This window comes from Oncorhynchus masou, chromosome 9, assembly GCF_036934945.1.
Source record: "Oncorhynchus masou masou isolate Uvic2021 chromosome 9, UVic_Omas_1.1, whole genome shotgun sequence".
Lineage (NCBI taxonomy): Eukaryota > Metazoa > Chordata > Actinopteri > Salmoniformes > Salmonidae > Oncorhynchus > Oncorhynchus masou.
Window position 1 is genome coordinate 20053712 of NC_088220.1, and position 18855 is coordinate 20072566.

Here is an 18855-nt window from a genome sequence, read left to right on the forward strand (position 1 = left end):
GACCTTATTCTGAAATATGATGAGTGATGCAACTGTCAGGTGGGTAGGTGGCTGAGACCATGGGAGAAACTTAGATTGTCTTACTTCCTGGTATTATGAGATGCTTGAGCAGGCTCCCATTATTTTTAAACAATTGATTAGGTTATTTTTTCCAATTTGTCTGGTTAGTTTTAAATAATTACCCCGGGTCCACTGCTCAGCTAAAACTGCATTACGTTAATTAGGTGATGGATCTAACCAGGAATAAAGCCTGTATCTATCATGCAGGGAATTAAGTTACATTATCCAATGCCGCAATCCCCTGAAAACCAGTGCATGTTATACGTTTTAATTGACTTGCTACAAAGAAAGTTGAATGGATGCTTTTGACAATCTATCTTCTTTCAACTGACAGCAAACTCAAAGATAGCACATTTCAATTTACAAAAAAACAACAACTGTGTTTTCGTCTTTTGAGCTTCTAGTCATGAAATCTATGCAGCCTACTCAGTCACTTTTTATAGCTACTGTTTACAGGCCTCCTGGGCCATATACAGCGTTCCTCACTGAGTTCCCTGAATTCCTATAAGACCTTGTAGTCATGGAAGATAATATTCACATTTTTGGTGACTTTAATATTCACATGGAAAAGTCCACAGACCCACTCCAAAAGGCTTTTTGGAAGCCATCATCGACTCAATGAGTTTTGTCCAACATGTCTCCAGACCTACTCAATGCCACAGTCCACACTCTGGACCTACTGTTGGACCTACTTTTGTCCCGTGGAATAAATGTTGTGGATCTTAATGTTTTTCCTCATAATCCTGGACTATCGGACCACCGTTTTATTATGTTTGAAATCGCAACAAATAAAATGCTCAGACCCCAACCAAGGATCATCAAAAGCCATGCTAGAAATCCTTGGACAACCCAAAGATTCCTTGATGCCCTTCCAGACTCCCTCCCCCTACCCAAGGATGTCAGAGTACAAAAATCAGTTAACCACCGAACTGAGGAACTCAATTTAACCTTGCTTAATACCCTTGAAGCAGTCGCACCCCTAAAAACAAAACACATTGTCTCTTTCTGCTGTAAAGTGAGTATCAGCAGGTATAATAAACAGATATATATATAGAGTACAATCCAAGATGGCGTAGCAGTCAGACGTCTTTGTCGTGTCGTGTCCCTTGTGTATATCGTTTTTCACATATTTTTCTTCGCATATCTTTTAAAATATTTTGCTAAACCTCAACATCTAAATACTCTCCTGCAACCCGCCTCACCCAATGGAGCGTGGATATGCTTTTTTTTCTCTAAAGTATCTATATTAACTTTGGATCTGAAATCCCTCAGCTGAAGCTAATCAGCTAACTACCAGCTATCAGTCAGCAAACCATTGTCAGCGGTCATCAGCTAACCCTCAGTTCGAATAGCTCTCGCCAGTTCGAACAACGTGACTCTAACCAGAGCATAACGGACCTATTATTTTTATCCCCGGATTCCCACTGCAAACTGAACATTTTCATCTGGATCTTCACAACTAGTTAACCGCAACCCCGGATGACTACTCCTGGCTAGCGTTTCCATCCACTTAGCTTGAAGCTAGCCCGGCCAGAGCTCTTGTGCTACCACCAAAGCATACTCCTTAGCATACAATATCCTGACCTCTTCTACAGCCGGTACTGGCATGGAACCCCGCAGATCCCCTACGACTGGAATACCGACATAATCTGCCCGAGGACTCCAACAGGCCCCTCAGGCCCATTATGCTAACCAGCTAGGCCTGCTAGCTACCTAGAGCTACTTGGAACCCTACCAATTCCACGACCGGTCTATCGACATCACCGCATGGAGAGGCAAAAACAGACTTAACCCCATCGCGACGTCCCCCACAGGCTAACTTTCTAGCCCCTGTTATCTGCTTGCTTGCTAACCCAGCCTGCTAACTGCTAGCCTGCCCCGGTCTACCAACTGCTAGCTTGTTTAGCCCCGGTCTGCTAACTGCTAGCTTGTTTAGTCCCGGCCTTCTAACTGTTAGCTTGTTAGCACAGGCCGTGTCCCCAGCCAGCCCAACCACTCACTGGACCCATATTTATTTTCAATCTCTTTTCGATTTTTAATTTGATTATACCTTCCGGTAACCTACCTCACCCAATGTGATACGGAATCGCTATTATTTTTAATTTTAGAATACTTTCAAGAACCTACAGAAGCTAACCAGCTAATTAGCTACAAGCTGTTTAGTCTTTGTTAGCCACTGCTAGCAGTTTTTACCTTCTGCACAGCCAGCCCTGGTTTTAGCCTGGATAATACTCGCAGGTCTACCAATATCGGACTGTCTCTCCACAACAACGCCGGATTCCTGCCGTAATCCCTGGACCACTACTTCTGATCTTCACAGCTAGCTTGCACCCAGTACCGAAGCTATCCCTGAGGCCCACCTCCCGGCCTACTCAGCTGTTCACCCGAACCCCACTCATACACAGCTAGAGCCCAATACTCCACCGGATCCTTGCTGTAAACTCTGGACCTTGGCTAACACCACTGCCACGAAGCTAGCACCAGTTAGCCGTGAGCCAGTCACATCTCCGTGATAGCAAACTAAATTCTACAATACCTCTTTCGCCATCTGGCTTGGATTCTCTGTCGACACGGCTCCCCGCCGCACCACCACGACTTGTCTGACTGGTCTGTGCCTTCAACCGGCCTCCGTCTGAGCAGACCCCCCCTACCACCCCCGGGCTACTAACTTTAAACGCCGTGTCGCCAGCGTGCAAGCGTAGTGGCGGCTTCCCTGTTACATCTACTGCTGCCCCCTGGACACTATGATCACTTGGCTACATAGCTGATGCCTGCTGGACTGTCCATTCATCACGGTACTCCATTCTGTTTATTTATGTTTTATCTGTCGGCCCCAGCCGCGAACTCAGGCTCTGTGTGTAGTTAATCCAACCCTCTCTGCCTAGTCATCACCATTTTACCTGCTGTTGTTGTGTTAGCTGACTAGCTGTTGTTGCCTCACCTGTTGTTTTAGCAAGCTCGCCCAATCAAGACCTGCGATTACTTTATGCCTTGCTGTATGTCTCTTTCAAATATCAATATGCCTTGTATACTGTTGTTCAGGTTAGTTATCATTGTTTAGTTCACAATGGAGCCCCTAGTTCCACTCCTCACACCTCTGATACCTCCTTTGTCCCACCTCCCACACATGCGGTGACCTCACCCATTATAACCAGCTTGTCCAGAGATACAACCTCTTATCATCACCCAATGCCTGGGCTTACCTCCGCTGTACTCGCACCCCACCATACCCCTGTCTGCACATTATGCCCTGAATATATTCTACCACGCCCATAAATCTGCTCCTTTTATTCCTTGTCCCCAACGCTCTAGGCGACCAGTTTTGATAGCCTTTAGCCGCACCCTCATCCTACTCCTCCTCTGTTCCTCGGGTGATGTGGAGGTAAATCCAGGCCCTGCATGTCCCCAGGCACCCTCATTTGTTGACTTCTGTGATTGAAAAAGCCTTGGTTTCATGCATGTCAACATCAGAAGCCTCCTCCCTAAGTTTGTTTTACTCACTGCTTTAGCACACTCTGCCAACCCTGATGTCCTTGCCGTGTCTGAATCCTGGCTTAGGAAGGCCACCAAAAATTCTGAGATTTCCATACCCAATTATAACACTTTCCGTCAAGATAGAACTGCCAAAGGGGGAGGAGTTGCAATCTACTGCAGAGATAGCCTGCAAAGTTCTGTCATACTTTCCAGGTCTATGCCAAAACAGTTCGAACTTCTAATTTAAAAAATTAATCTCTCCAGAAATAAGTCTCTCACTGTTGCCGCCTGCTACCGACCCCCCTCAGCTCCCAGTTGTGCCCTGGACACCATGAATTGATTGCCCCCCCATCTAGCTTCAGAGTTTGTTCTGTTAGGTGACCTAAACTGGGATATGCTTAACACCACGGTAGTCCTACAATCTAAGCTAGATGCTCTCAATCTCACACAAATCATCAAGGAACACACCAGATACAACAATCTGTAAACATGGGCACCCTAATTGACATTATCCTGACCAACTTGCCCTCCAAATACACCTCTGCTGTCTTCAATCAGGATCTCAGTGATCACTGCCTCATTGCCTGTATCCGCTACGGGTCCGCAGTCAAAAACCACCCCTCATCACTGTCAAATGCTCCCTAAAACACTTCTGCGTGCAGGCCTTTCTAATCCACCTGGCCCGGGTATCCTGGAAGGATATTGACCTCATCCCGTCAGTTGAGGATCCCTGTTCATCCTTTAAAAGTAACTTCCTCACCATCTTAGATAAGCATGCTCCGTTCAAAAAATGCAGAACTAAGAACAGATATAGCCCTTGGTTCGCTCCAGACCTGACTGACCTCGACCAGCACAAAAACATCCTGAGGGGGACTGCAATAGCAATGAATAGTCCCAGCGATATGCAACTGTTCAGGGAAGTCAGGAACCAGTACACACAGTCAGTCAGGAAAGCAAAGGCCAGCTTTTTCAAGCAGAAATTTGCATCCTGTAGCTCTAACTCCAAAATGTTCTGGGACACTGTAAAGTCCATGGAGAACAAGAGCACCTCCTCCCAGCTGCCCACTGCACTGAGGCTAGGTAACACGGTCACCACCGATAAATCCGTGATGATCGAAAACTTCAACAACCATTTCTCTACGGCTGGCCATGCCTTCCTCCTGGCTACTCCAACCTCGGCCAACAGCTCCGCTCCCCCCCGCAGCTACTCGCCCACGCCTCCCCAGCTTCTCCTTTACCCAAATCCAGATAGCAGATGTTCTGAAAGAGCTGCAAAACCTGGACCCATACAAATCATCTGGGCTTGACAATCTGGACCCTCTATTTCTGAAACTGTCCACCGCCATTGTCGCAACCCCTATTACCAGCCTGTTCAACCTCTTCTTCGTATCATCTGAGTTCCCCAAGGATTGGAAAGCTGCCGCGGTCATCACCCTCTTCAAAGGGGGAGACACCCTGGACTCAAACTGTTACAGACCTATATCCATCCTGCCCTGCATATCTAAGGTCTTCAAAAGCCAAGTCAACAAACAGATCACTGACCATCTCGAATACCACCATAGCTTCTCCGCTGTGCAATCCGGTTTCCGAGCCGGTCACGGGTGCACCTCAGCCACGCTCAAGGTACTAAACGATATCATAAGCGCCATCGATAAAAGACAGTCCTGTGCAGTACAGTACTGCCATCTTCATCGACCTGGCCAAGGCTTTCGACTCTGTCAATCACCATATTCTTATCGGCAGACTCAGTAGCCTCGGTTTTTCTAATGACTGCCTTGCCTGGTTCACCAACTACTTTGCAGACAGAGTTCAGTGTATAAAATCGGAGGGCATGTTATCTGGTCCTCTGGCAGTCTCTATGGGGGTAACACAGGGTTCAATTCTCGGGCCAACTCTTTTCTCTGTATATATTAATGATGTTGCTCTTCCTGCGGGCGATTCCCTGATCCACCTCTACGCAGACGACACCATTCTGTATACTTCTGGCCCTTCCTCGGAGACTGTGCTATCTAACCTCCAAACGAGCTTCAATGCCATACAACACTCATTCCGTGGCCTCCAACTGCTCTTAAACGCTAATAAAACCAAATGCATGCTTTTCAACTGTTCGCTGCCTGCACCCGCACGCCCGACTAGCATCACCACCCTGGATGGTTCCGACCTAGACTATGTGGACATCTATAAGTACCTAGGTGTCTGGCTAGACTGCAAACTCTCCTTCCAGACTCATATCAAACATCTCCAATCCAAAATCAAATCTAGAGTCGGCTTTCTATTTCGCAACAAAGCCTCTTTCACTCACGTGGCAAAACTTACCCTAGTAAAACTGACTATCCAAACGATCCTCGACTTTGGCGATGTCATCTACAAAATAGCTTCCAATACTCTACTCAGCAAACTGGATGCAGTTTATCACAGTGCCATCCGTTTTGTTACTAAAGCACCTTATACCACCCACCACTGCGACCTGTATGCTCTAGTCGGCTGGCCCTTGCTACAAGTTCGTCGCCAGACCCACTGGCTCCAGGTCATCTACAAGTCTATGCTAGGTAAAGCACCGCCTTATCTCAGTTCACTGATTACGATGGCAACGCCCACCCGTAGCAAGCGCTCCAGCAGGTGTATCTCACTGATCCTCCCTAAAGCCAAAACCTAATTTGGCCGCCTTTCCTCCCAGTTCTCTACTGGAACGAATTGCAAAAATCTCTGAAGTTGGACACTTTTATCTCCCTCACCAACTTTAAACATCTGCTATCTGAGCAGCTAACCGATCGCTGCAGCTGTACATAGTCTATCGGTATATAGCCCACCCAATTTACCTACCTCATCCCCATACTGTTTTTATTTATTTACTTTTCTGCTCTTTTGCACACCAGTATCTCTAGCTAAACATGTTCATCTGATCATTTATCACTCCAGTGTTAATCTGCAAAATTGTAATTATTCACTTCTATGCCTATTTATTGCCTACCTTCTCATGCCTTTTGCCCACAATGTATATAGGTTCTATTTTTTCTACTATGTTATTGACTTGTTTATTGTTTAATCCATGTGTAACTCTGTGTTGTTGTCTATTCACACTGCTATGCTTTATCTTGGCCAGGTCGCAGTTGCAAATGAGAACTTGTTCTCAACTAGCCTACCTGGTTAAATAAAGGTGAAAATAAAACATTTAATCAATAAAAATAATAAACTAGCTCCCTGGTATACAGAAAATACACGAGCTCTGAAAGAAGCTTCAGAAAACTGGAACGGAAATGAAAAGACAGTACTGTGCAGTATCGAAGAGCCCTCACTGCTGCTTGATCATCCTATTTTTCCAACTTCATTGAGGAAAATAAGAACAATCCAACATAGCAAAGCTAACTAAAATGCAGCATTCCCCAAGAGAGGATGGCTTTCACATCAGCAGTGATACATTTCTTCTTTGACGAAAAGATCATGATCATTCGAAAGCAAATTACGGACTCCTCTTTAAATCTGCATATTCCTCCAAACCTCAGTTGTTCTGAGTCTGCACAACACTGCCAGGGCCTAGGCTCAAGGGAGACACTCAAGTTTTATAGTACTATATCTCTTGACACGTTGATGAAAATGATCATGGCCTCTAAACCTTCAAGCTGCATAACGGACCCTATTCCAACTAAACTACTGAAAGAGCTAATTCCTGTGCTTGGCCCTCTTATGTTGAACATAATAAAGGCTCTCTATCCGGATGTTTACCAAACTCACTAAAAGTGGCAGTAATAAAGCCTCTCTTGAAAAAGCCAAACCTTGAACAAGAAAATATTAAAAACTATCGGCCTATATCGAATCTCCCATTCCTCTCAAATTTTTTTGAAAAAGCTGTTGTGCAGCAACTCACTGCCTTCCTGAAGACAAACAATGTATACAAAACACTCCAGTCTGGTTTTAGACCCCATCATAGCACTGAGACTGCACTTGTGAAGGTGGTAAATGACCTTTTAATGGCGTCAGACCGAGGTTCTTCATCTGTTCTCGTGCTCCTAGACCTTAATGCTGCTTTTGATACCATCGATCACCACATTCTTTTGGAGAGATTGGAAGCCCAAATTGGTCTACACGGACAAGTTCTGGCCTGGTTTAGATCTTATCTGTCAGAAAAATATCAGTTTGTCTTTGTGGATGGTTTGTCCTCTGACAAATCAACTGTAAATTTCAGTCCTCCCGGGTGGCGCAGTGGTCTAAGGCACTGCATTGCAGTGCTAGCTGTACCACCAGAGATGCTGGGTTCGAGCCCAGGCTGTGTCTCAGCCGGCCGTGGACAATTGGCCCGATGGACAATTGTCCCAGCGTCCAGGTTAGGGAGGGTGTGGCCGGCAGATGTCTCATGGCGCACTAGTGACTCCTGTGGCAGGCCTGGTGCAGGTGTACGTTGTTTCCTCTTACACATCGCTGGCTTCCTGGTTGGATGTGCGTTGTGTCAAGAAGCATTGCGGCTAAGTTGGGTTGTGTTTCGGAGGATGCATGGCTCTCAACCTTCACCTCTCCCAACTCCGTACGGGAGTTGTAGTGATGAGACAAGAATGTAACTACTTCCAATTGGAAAAAAGGGGTAATATATTTAAAAAAACAACAACTGTAAGCCAGAAAAGGACTGGCCACCTGGTTTCTTCCTCGGTTCCAGCCTTTCTAGGCAGTTTTTCCTAGCCACCGTGCTTCTACACCTGCTTTGCTTTCTGTTTGCGGTTTTAGGCTGGGTTTCTGTACAACACTTTGTGACATCAGCTGATGTAGGCTTTATAAATAAATTTGATTGATTGACAGAATAGAAATGAGTTCTTTAGGCATGTGTGTGCATGTGTACGCGTATGTGTGGGCGTGTATATGAGCATAGAACCAAGCTCTTTATTGTTCAATACCAGAGACGTGGATGAAAGTGCTCACACACAGATCTTTGTAGTCAAGGTCTGAAATTTGGATCTGGTGAACTCTTACAGGGCCTACCAACATCACAGTCTTGACTCATTGTTGACCTTTAATAACAGTGACCAAAGTCCCTCCCCACACCACAGCAGCCAGTCCAGACCCCATTCTGTCATCACTTTAGAATGAGAATCATGTCTCTGACACTTCAAAGCCGTAATACAATAACAAGTGAAACACCTGTCGACTGCGGTGTTCTGCAACTCCATTATGGGGCTCCATTAGCAGTTCCACATACAGCATTGATAATAACTATCCTTCATTATTAACTGCCTTATCTCTGGACAAATCTTACAGGCAGATGGCAGGCGAGGCACCAAAGACTGTCATCTTATGTAATAGAGCAGCACGGCCTTGTGATCCATATATTCTTCATTATAAGCTGGAGGTCCTACATATTGCAATCAATGGCTGGCTTCATATTATGTTACCCTCTCAGTGCTTATGGTAAGTCTGATACCAATAGGCTGAGCACTTCTATACAGAACACTGCACTGATTACTGCAAAGCAACTGTATGTTTAACAGTAATACAGTATGAGGTTGTGAACATTAGCTGGAACACTACCCAGTATAAACCCTAGTGTTGTGTTGATGCTGGCACACCACCCAGTCCTACATCTTTATAGACTCTTGTAGATATTAATTTATTAATTTGTTTACCTTCTGTACAATTGGTTTAGCATCCGGTGTTTGAGACCCCAGTTCCTCATGATCTCACAGTGTATGATGCCTAACACTGTGAGACCTGAAGGTGATAGTGTATGATGTCTAACACTGTGAGACCTGAAGGTGATAGTACATGATGTCTAACACTGTGAGACCTGAAGGTGATAGTATATGATGTCTAACACTGTGAGACCTGAAGGTGATAGTATATGATGTCTAACACTGTGAGACCTGAAGGTGATAGTGTATGATGTCTAACACTGTGAGACCTGAAGGTGATAGTACATGATGTCTAACACTGTGAGACCTGAAGGTGATAGTATATGATGTCTAACACTGTGAGACCTGAAGGTGATAGTATATGATGTCTAACACTGTGAGACCTGAAGGTGATAGTGTATGATGTCTAACACTGTGAGACCTGAAGGTGATTGTACATGATGTCTAACACTGTGAGACCTGAAGGTGATAGTATATGATGTCTAACACTGTGAGACCTGAAGGTGATAGTATATGATGTCTAACACTGTGAGAACTGATGGTTATATTGAATGATGTCTAACACTGTGAGACCTGAAGGTAATAGTGTATGGTGTCTAACACTGTGAGACCTGAAGGTGATAGTGTATGGTGTATGGTCTGTGGTCTGTAGCGATACATCAATATATTGCCTCAAGCCAAATTGAAACCCTAGTTGCACAGTGGCACAATAACAATAATATCACAAATATTTAGAAAAAATGTCGCTAATTAAAATAATGTTTCATATGAGAGAAGAAACTGAATTTATTATCTGGGTACTAGCTTTAGTTTTAGTCATCTGGGTACTAGTTTATATTCTAGATTCGACTGAGATTCACAGATCTCCAAGGAGACAGCCACATCCCACAAATACACACACGTTCTCCCACATTCATGCTATGGGACCTTTCAAACAATATCAGTGAAAATGACATCACCTGGAAAGAGGTCTAAAGCTTGTGATGTGTCAGACACAATAAGCTTAGAGATTAGAGTCAAGCAAACAGATCCAGATATCTGGGAGACATTATGTATACAGCAGGGTAAGTAGCAGAATGATGCTTAGGCTTACATTTCTCACTTTAAATTGTATGTCAAACAAAAACCAATGATAGCAAAGTTAAACAAACCATGCAACTCTATGCCCAAGTACTACTTTTCACAATTTCCGCTAGAAAGTATACAGTACAAAGACACATTTACTTGAAGAACAGTGCAGATGTAAATTTTGGTTGACGGTTTGTGCTGTTGGTGCCATCTGAATACCATGACATGAATATAATGGTATCTGTTGCTTTGGATTCTGATTGAACTGCACATGGAGATAAGCATTAACAAGGTTGAAGTCCTCTTACCATGGTCCTATTCTTTTCTTTGCAGAAGGCAGAAGAGGAAGAAAACCTGCAGGGGGACGCCACCGATGACAGTGGATTACATATATGGGGCATTTGTGTTGTCATTTTAATGATCAACCGTCATCGCTGAGTCCATAGAGGGTATTCCCCAGTGGCCTTGGCTACCATGTTAGCCTGGAGAATAAAGGAGAATAGTTGCTCTGTGCTCACTGGCCACAGTAAAGCAGAGGGCGGCTGACAGGTGGTCAGGAACACAGGCCCCAGTGGACAGAGCAGCGTTAGGCTTACAGGATAACTCATGCAGACCACAAGCCCCCGGGACCTGGAGAGCCAAGCAGCTACCACAAGCCCCCAGGACCCGGAGAGCCAAGCAGCTACCATAAGCCCCCAGGGCCCAGAGAGCCAAGCAGCTACCACAAGCCCCCGGGACCTGGAGAGCCAAGCAGCTACCACAAGCCCCCGGGACCTGGAGAGCCAAGCAGCTACCACAAGCCCCCAGGACCCGGAGAGCCAAGCAGCTACCATAAGCCCCCAGGGCCCAGAGAGCCAAGCAGCTACCACAAGCCCCCAGGACCCGGAGAGCCAAGCAGCTACCATAAGCCCCCAGGGCCCAGAGAGCCAAGCAGCTACTGGCAGGGACACAAACAGACAAGTAATTCTGTTGAACATATTCAAAACACTAAGAAAAAGAGACAAAAGAATATCCCTGCACTGCATTGGACCTGTATTATGAGGGCTTTGTCTTCTTGAATCCAAGTGGTATACTGTATCTGGATATATGCGCAACATACTGTATGTTCTCTCAAATATCAATTAGAGCTTCACACAGAGGAATGAATCTATTTCCTAACCACTTCCAATGAGTTATTGCTCTTAATATAAGTTTATAATGTGAAGCTCTACCTCAAGAGACTAGTTCATCATATTTCCATTTCATAATCTCTTCTCTCACAGTGGCAGCAGCCACATGAAAGAAATGCCCGAATGTAGAATTTGAATGTGATACATATTCTAAAGCATTGTGAATGTTCAGGGGAGGAGGTAGTTCTCGTTGAGCGGGAGACAGTTCTCTGTGGAAGTCAGGGAGGGAGCGTCAAGGTCCTGCTTGACGTGAAACAATGAACTGAGCCTACAGTACTTATGAGAGACACAGAGAGAGAGGGAAATAGAGACAAAGAGAGAGAGTGCCAGGGAGAGATACAGAGAGAGACAGAGCGAGAGTGTGGGGGCAGAAGAGGGGGCCACAGAGAGACACTGAAAGCGAGGGCAGAAGAGGAGTATGAGGAGCTTCTTCCATGTCACTATGTACCTCTTTCCTGCAGTCAAACCACTAAATCGCCCTCTAGTGGCCTCATGGGTGGAATGTTATTAATATTTTTCATAATTAATAAACCTTTTATTTATTTTTTGCCGAAAATCCGGTGTTTCCACGTCAAACGACTTTGTTGTATTTCAGTCTTCTGCAATGTATTTATAGTGTAATATTGGCATGTCTGGCATGGTACAGGTGTCTTCTTTTTTTAAGACCATAACCATGTGTGTGAGGTTTATACTTTTGATTCAAAGTAGATTTGTTTGACTACCAAGAAACATTCTGTGTCACCCTGATTTAGCCCACTAGAGTAAATTAATAGTGGAGGAGTGTTTCAGTCATTTTTTTATTTTTTTATTTTTTTTATTTCACCTTTATTTAACCAGGTAGGCTAGTTGAGAACAAGTTCTCATTTACAACTGCGACCTGGCCAAGATAAAGCATAGCAGTGTGAACAGACAACACAGAGTTACACATTGAGTAAACAATAAACAAGTCAATAACACAGTAGAAAAAAGGGTCTATATACATTGTGTGCAAAAGGCATGAAGAGGTAGGCAAATAGTTACAATTTTGCAGATTAACACTGGAGTGATAAATGATCAGATGGTCATGTACATGTAGAGATATTGATGTGCAAAAGAGAAGAAAAGTAAATAAATAAAAACAGTATGGAGATGAGGTAGGTAAAATTGGGTGGGCTATTTACCGATAAGACTATGTACAGCTGCAGCGATCGGTTAGCTGCTCAGATATCAGATGTTTGAAGTCATAAGGGAACAAGTCACCAACATCCCCCTCCGCAAAAGGTTTTCTGAAACTTTCACTACCGCCTGTTTTCAATACCACCAGTTTTCACTACCACCTGTTTTCACTACCACCTGTTTTCACTACCACCTGTTTTCACTACCACCTGTTTCAGCTCTGTTTTAGGTTGTCTGCCACAAACAAACAGTCCAAAACATGAGCTACAATCTAGTAAGGTCATAGTCACTAGCTAGTAATTTCATTCATCACAGCAATTCTGCTGGACTTGGGAATTCTATACATAGAACATATCAGTTTATCCATCCAAGACAAACATATTAGAGTGGAGAGATGTCGACGGAACGGTGAAATTGCATTACAAAGTGGCCTGCTGAGAAATGCGACCAGTATGGAATCTGAAGAGGAATTCATTAACATCCTTGCAGTTTGGTCTCCCTTTCAACAAACAACCCACTTCGAAGGTAGATAAGTAAAGTATCTGGGATTAGGTTTGTGATAATTGAATAATCCAATCAATTGCTATGGCACTAAAAAAGCGCTAGCTGCAATTATCCTGTTCTGCCAGCAAGGATTTAAAGCATGGGAACACAGATAAAGCATTAATTGCTACTCGTTGTTTATTATCTATACAAAGTCACTTTACCCCTACCTACATGCACATATGACCTCAATTACCTCAACTAACCTGTACCCCCCTGGTACTGGTACCCCCTGTATATAGCCTTGTTATTGTTATTACATTGTGTTTATTTTTTTACTCTAGTTTGTTTAGCAAATCTTTTCTTAAAACTGCATGGTTGGGTAAGGGCTTGTAAGTAAGCATTTCACTGTAAGGTTGTTGCATTTTATTTATTTGACTTGCTTTTGCTCATCTCTTTTCCTCTACCTTTGCTCACCCTCACCCACACACTCTCTCTCCCCTTTCCCTCTCTCTCTCTTCTTATATCTTTCCTCTTGTAACAGGTTTGTAATCAACAGGGCTTCTACAGTCCACCACCGTCTGTTGTCTCTGTTCAGCTCGTGCTCAAACAGCGGGCAGACGAGGCAGATGAAAGGCAGCCATGAGTAAAGAGGCCCACTTTGTCCTGCTGCACAGACTACCTCTCCTCACAGCACCAGCCATGCATCACATTCACTGTCTCTTCACAGACTCTCCTCTCCTCACAGCATCAGCCATGCATCACATTCACTGTCTCTTCACAGACTCTCCTCTCCTCACAGCACCAGCCATGCATCACATTCACTGTCTTCACAGACTCTCCTCTTCTCACAGCACCAGCCATACATCACATTCACTGTCTCTTCACAGACTCTCCACTGTCTCTTCACAGACTCTCACAGCACCAGCCATACATCACATTCACTGTCTCTTCACAGACTCTCCTCTCCTCACAGCACCAGCCATGCATCACATTCACTGTCTCTTCACAGACTCTCCTCACAGCATCAGCCATGCATCACATTCACTGTCTCTTCACAGACTCTCCTCTCCTCACAGCACCAGCCATGCATCACATTCACTGTCTCTTCACAGACTCTCCTCTCCTCACAGCACCAGCCATGCATCACATTCACTGTCTCTTCACAGACTCTCCTCTCCTCACAGCACCAGCCATGCATCACATTCACTGTCTCTTCACAGACTCTCCTCACAGCACCAGCCATGCATCATCACATTCACTGTCTTCACAGACTCTCCTCACAGCACCAGCCATGCATCACATTCACTGTCTCTTCACAGACTCTCCTCTCCTCACAGCATCAGCCATGCATCACATTCACTGTCTCTTCACAGACTCTCCTCTCCTCACAGCATCAGCCATGCATCACATTCACTGTCTCTTCACAGACTCTCCTCATCAGCATTCACAGTCTCTTCACAGACTCCTCACAGCATCAGCCATGCATCACATTCACTGTCTCTTCACAGACTCTCCTCTCCTCACAGCATCAGCCATGCATCACATTCACTGTCTTCACAGACTCTCCTCTCCTCACAGCACCAGCCATGCATCACATTCACTGTCTCTTCACAGACTCTCCTCTCCTCACAGCATCAGCCATGCATCACATTCACTGTCTCTTCACAGACTCTCCTCACAGCATCAGCCTCCTCTCCTCACAGCATCAGCCATGCATCACATTCACTGTCTCTTCACAGACTCTCCTCTCCTCACAGCATCAGCCATGCATCACATTCACTGTCTCTTCACAGACTCTCCTCACAGCATCAGCCTCCTCTCCTCACAGCATCAGCCATACATCACATTCACTGTCTCTTCACAGACTCTCCTCTCCTCACAGCATCAGCCATACATCACATTCACTGTCTCTTCACAGACTCTCCTCTCCTCACAGCATCAGCCATACATCACATTCACTGTCTCTTCACAGACTCTCCTCTCCTCACAGCATCAGCCATGCATCACATTCACTGTCTCTTCACAGACTCTCCTCACAGCACCAGCCATGCATCACATTCACTGTCTCTTGACAGACTCTCCTCTTCTCACAGCACCAGTTATGCATCACATTCACTGTCTCTTGACAGACTCTCCTCTCCTCACAGCACCAGCCAGGCATCACATTCACTGTCTCTTCACAGACTCTCCTCTCCTCACAGCATCAGCCATGCATCACATTCACTGTCTCTTCACAGACTCTCCTCTCCTCACAGCATCAGCCATACATCACATTCACTGTCTGCTTATCTCTGTCTCTTCCGTGGCCAGTGGCAGGGATATACTCAAATATTTTGTCAGTGCCAGTACAACTCTGGCCTCTTGGCTACTCTTTTAAAAGAATGGAACAGCCACAAGTGGATTATAGTGCAGCTGCAAATGGAACAATGACATTTGGTGTTTTCCTTCCTATCCCTGCTCATAACTTAGCGTTGAGCTAAGTACGGTTGCGAATTTGGCCGATGCATGTGCCGGGTGGGACACATAACCAATAAGCTGTCAATTGAACATTATATCTAGAGGTCAAACCTCATGCTGCCGTTGCTGTTGAAACAAGGCCGTGGATGCAATAATACTGTAGACTGCTGCCCTACACAGAGGAAATATTAATTCCAGTGAGTCATGCAAAATGAATAATAGCTATGATAGCCATTTCGCAATGTGAAAAATAGCAATGTGAAAAAAGTTATCAAATTATATAACATCTAATCATCTCATTTGGCCTGTTCTGCATATTAAGCTAATTGTATTATCTCCTGTCCCTTAGATAAGAGACAACAATGAATGTGTGAAGCGAACGGACACTTTGTGAATCCAGGCCATTATGATGTTTACCATCAACCACTGTTGATTCAAAAAGCTTTCATGAACATTTAACAAACTATTATGCGTGTGGATCCTCAGGGATCCAGATACTAATTTGGAAGACTAATGTTTTCACTTCATAAAGTGTCCAGTCATGCACGGTTTGAGAAGGTCTTTCATTTCATTAGGTTTGTCTCGCACCACTGACATTTACCCCAGTGTTGGACAGCTTACTTTGTATTCATATTTAAAGCTGCCACTTCCTGATACACAAACTGTGTTGATATTTATCAAATTTATGATATAAGTCTTGAATGTATTGTATTGGCCACTAAAGTGAGTTCTCTTAATGTCTTCTCTGGGTTTAGGCTTTAAGCCTGCCAGTTCCACTGAGCCCCTAAGTTAATGAATTGTTGGTGTCTTTGATGTTAACTTTGCAGCTAAGGGGTGTGGGATAGGATGAGGTTAGCATTGATTTTGGTCACTCAATGTACTACAGAGCACCTGTATAGGAGCATGGATTACTACAACCATCGGGGTGAGGGTGATTCGTTAAGCATATCCAAGTCATTTATACCTGGAGCCGTAGAATTACATACAGTAATATAATATGCCATTTAGCCAACGGTTTTATCCAAAACGACTTAGTCATGCACACATACAAATTATGTATTGGTGGTCCCGAGAATCAAACCCACAACTCTGGCGTTGCAAGCGCCATGCTCTATCAACTGGGGTAAAGAGGAATATATAGAAGATATAGGCCTAGTAAATTAATAGGATCTGTGTGCCTGAAATAACATTAATACATTCCTAAATTAGTCACTATTTGATTAAAAATCTAGCTTTTATAAACTGCTACTGAAGAGACATATGGAATGAAATCAGAAATACCCATGAAGTACTCTTTGATAACAATTCACAATCAAAAGTATCTACCAAATGACTAGAGGAAGCTGCAAGAGCCTCCTATCTTTTATCTTCCCCTCTCTTCCTTCTTTCTCCCCCATATTTTCTGCTATTAGTGGCACATGGCACGTTGCTACGGGAGCAAATGTTTCTTTGAAGCATCACAGTCAGTTCTTCACAGGAGTCTGTGGCTGGGATGAAACACAGGACCCATAGGAGACTTCCTCCACAATCAGTTAAGGGTTTAGACGGAGTTTAACTGTAGCATCAACACCCACACGGAAAGGAAGGAAACAGCCTCCTTCTAAGCTGGATTCTCCATAGTAAAGGCTCGTAGTGCACCGGCTCTCCCGCAGCTCACCTTCGTACTCTTTCCAGTATTAGCATATTCAGGACACTACAATAAATCTGCATTTTAACGGTAGAAGAGGGATGGGAGCCCTTTAAAATGTGCTGAATGTGTGGGAATGTGGGGCAGAAAGACTGGAGAGACTGGAGCATACCCAAGACTCTGGAAGAGACACAGAGATGTGATATAAAGGAACATGCAAAATAGGAATTGATTATCGTTTAATTGTCTAGAGTTTTAAATGGCAGGGATTTAAATAGGAGTAGTACTGAATGCCAATTTCCAGATAAAATGAAGGAGAAGATAAGCTCAACATGCAGTTGATATCCTTTCTGCCTAGTAATGTATAGCTCTCAAACTCTCACTGGGGTATTCTATAAGCCCTATATTGCTATGCTTGATAGTGGAGGTATGAAGCTGGAATTACCATGTGTTCTCATTCTGTTTGAGTCGAGTGGATGATCGTAAGATATATCTACCGGTTCTCATCCTATTCTCTTTTCTACTCTCGTTCAATGACTCCTCGCTGTTCCTGCCCTGTTTCTTTTCTGTGTCAAATGGTTAAAAATAACTTTTTCTCTGAAAGTAGATGGACCATGTCTGAGCCCCCAGTCCACTGACGCCAACCTGCCCTTGCATGATCCACAACACACAATCACACTACCTCTTCTGGTACCGTTACAAGAGTTACACATACTGTATATTGTACGCTAATCAAACATAGAAAGTACATACAGGTGTAGGATCTTAATGTGAATTATCATGTGGATTATAATTAATGGACATTTTTTTTCCAGGGGTTGATACATTTTTCGTTAGGGAAAATCAAGTCTGATATTTGAAGTGGAAATTACAAACTTTAGAAGCCTTTTTAATCCTGGGATACACTACAAGTTCTCAGCAACAAAAGAGTGATCAAATTAAGATCCCACATCTGTACTTAAAGTTGCAGAAACTAAAATAGGTGATATGAAACAAGAAATATGAACTTTCTCTGCCCTCATGAATACTTCACAGGCAATGATTTTGTAAGAATTCCTTTTCACCTCATAAAACATAACCACAGTTTCCACAGCAAACCCTGGGCATACTAGTGGAGAAGTCTCCATTAAATTAAATATTGAAGACAATCCCTTCGTAACTGGCTCCTGTGATGTGCTGTATGTGGAAGGTACTGAAGCTGAATGAACACTGAGGGAAACTTCACTGGGTGGCTCTTTATGGGGGCAGTTCATACACAAAAGGACACTGATTATGGATTTATTAAACAACAATAACAAACGTCAGTCCACCAGTGTTGCCGACTTCGTATCAGTTATATGTGTAAATGTAGACAAACACAGTGGGATATTACAATGTTTTATGGTGAGCACTTCCATGACAACATGTTAAATGTATTCCTGATCGCTATGTACCACTATATCAGGTCTGGCACAGCACCTGCCCTTTCTTTCACACAGTCATATGTTGATTGACAGTTGACTGAATGTAATCATTTAAGCCCTTATCTCGTTCTGTGAAACAGGGGTCAAAAGGACAGACAATGTGGTTATTATCTGTGGCCATTCATGTTTGAGCCAAATGCATGAACTACCTGGGTTGTGGGTGGGTGAAATCCTCCAGACTCACTGCTCTTGTCTCATGTAGTTGTCATTCCACCCATCACCTTCTGACTTCAACCTTGTAGCCCATTTCTACTGCACAGTTTGCTCTCCATTCATATCCT